Below are 1,699 nucleotides of genomic sequence, written 5' to 3'. Positions count from 1 at the left end.
GCCTCCCCCCGCCCCACAGGCCGCGCCCAGTGCCCCAGCCTGCACCCCACTTCCTGTCGCAGCCCCTCACCCCAAGGTGGTGAGGGTCCTGGGCTGGGGTTGCGGGTACAGGACGCTGTGGTGGAGGGAGAGAAGGGGGGTTCGACCCCGGGACGCGTGTTGACATGTGTCGCGTGGGGTTTCCCGGGTTGGCGTCCGCCAGGTGGTGGAAACGACGGTGGTTGGTCGGCACTGAAGGGGCGTTGGGGGGGATGATGCATGTTGCCAGGTCAGCGGGCGGCCAAGTCATGGGCAGGCCCCGTCTGGGCTCTGTACCCACCTGTGTGCAGGTTGCGGAAACCGTTGGGTTGAGGGGTCGAGGCATCCGGGGTGGAGGCGCACATTGGAACTTGGTTCCCCACCCCGTTCGCTCCCCCCTTTCCAGGTACCTAGCGCGTCCAGGTGCGGAGGTTTAAAGACCCCTGGGGGTCGCCCGTCCGCCTTGGGTCAGGGGCTTTTGGCCCATGGGGAGGGTCAGGGGAAAGGTCCCTGTGCCCTTTCCCCCCCTTTTCCCTCCCCTACTCCCGGTCCCCTTGGGGGCCATTGCTTTGGACCACCCCATGGTCATTCCTTCCCTACCTGCAGAGTCTGATCTTGTTTGTCTCGTTCTTAGACGGCTGCCTGAGGCGCCCCCGCCCCCCACCAGTGGGATGGGGTGGGGGGAGAAGAGAAGGTTGCCATGCCAGGGAGCGAAAACCAAAAACCAAAACGTTAAGACTCTTAGCGGTGGATCACTTGGGACGTGCATCGATGAAGAACGCAGCTAGCTGCGAGAATTAATGTGAATTGCAGGACACATTGATCGTCGACACTTCAAACGCACTTTCGGGCCAGGGTTCCTACCCGGGCTATGCCTGTGTGAGCATCGCTTGCCGATCAAACGCATCCCGGGGTGTCTTGCACTGCTGGAGTTTCCTCGAAGGGCTGTTCCTTGGGCCCTGCGTCCCCGGAAGTGTAGACGACGGTGTCTGTGCCCCCCCGTGAGAGAAGGGAGAGGCCCCGAAGCCATGGTTTTCTCTCTCAGGAGCTTCCTCGAGCTGCACGCGGCCAACGGGAAGAGAGAGTTGTGGTCGTGGGGCCCATTGTGGTGACAATGTCCCCTTCCCCACTCCGGCTCTGCCTGGGTTGTGGCTCGAGCCAAGGCCGAGTCATGGGCGGGGTCGCGCCAGGGGGACACGTGCCCCGGTGGTGCCACTCAGGACTCACAGTGTCCTCCCCATCCGAGCGCTCCACAACCTGGGCTGTGGCTGCGCCGCATCACGCGTTGACGGGCCCATTGTGTGTGTGTGTGTGTGTGTGTGTGTGTGTGTGTGAGTGTGTCTGGGGTGGGTTTGTGTGCTTTGTGGGGCTACAGCATCATCGTGGCCCATGCATCCACCCCCCTATCTGGAGACCACCACCAAACTCACACCCCCTCTGCTGGCAAAAGACCACCCCTTCTCCTGCCAGCTTGAGCTCCTGTCCGTAAGACCCCCTCCTCGCCTCGCCCAGTCCTCAGGGTAAGGCAAGGCAAAGAGGGAGAGGCGTGACATATCATGCATGGTGTCCCCCATGCGTGCAGGTAAGGGTTCCTCTCACCAGCCTCGTCTGGGGAAGACGCTCTCTCCATGGTGTGTGTGCGTGCGCCCCATCCTAGACATCACCTCAGATCAGACCTGGC

General features: G+C 62.6%; 1 non-coding gene across 1 annotated transcript; it reads left to right on the top strand.

The window, feature by feature from the left end:
• Positions 1 to 754: 754 nt before the first annotated feature.
• LOC139000745 (5.8S ribosomal RNA) lies at positions 755 to 907 on the top strand. Its single transcript, XR_011469694.1, has one exon. It is a non-coding gene; the product is annotated as a 5.8S ribosomal RNA (ribosomal RNA).
• Positions 908 to 1,699: the final 792 nt, after the last annotated feature.

The sequence above is a fragment of the Myotis yumanensis genome, unplaced genomic scaffold (assembly GCF_028538775.1).
Source record: "Myotis yumanensis isolate MYYU_CA2020_CCGP unplaced genomic scaffold, mMyoYum1.0.hap1 SCAF_27, whole genome shotgun sequence".
Taxonomy (NCBI): Eukaryota; Metazoa; Chordata; class Mammalia; order Chiroptera; family Vespertilionidae; genus Myotis; species Myotis yumanensis.
This window is presented reverse-complemented; position numbering and strand designations above follow the sequence as displayed.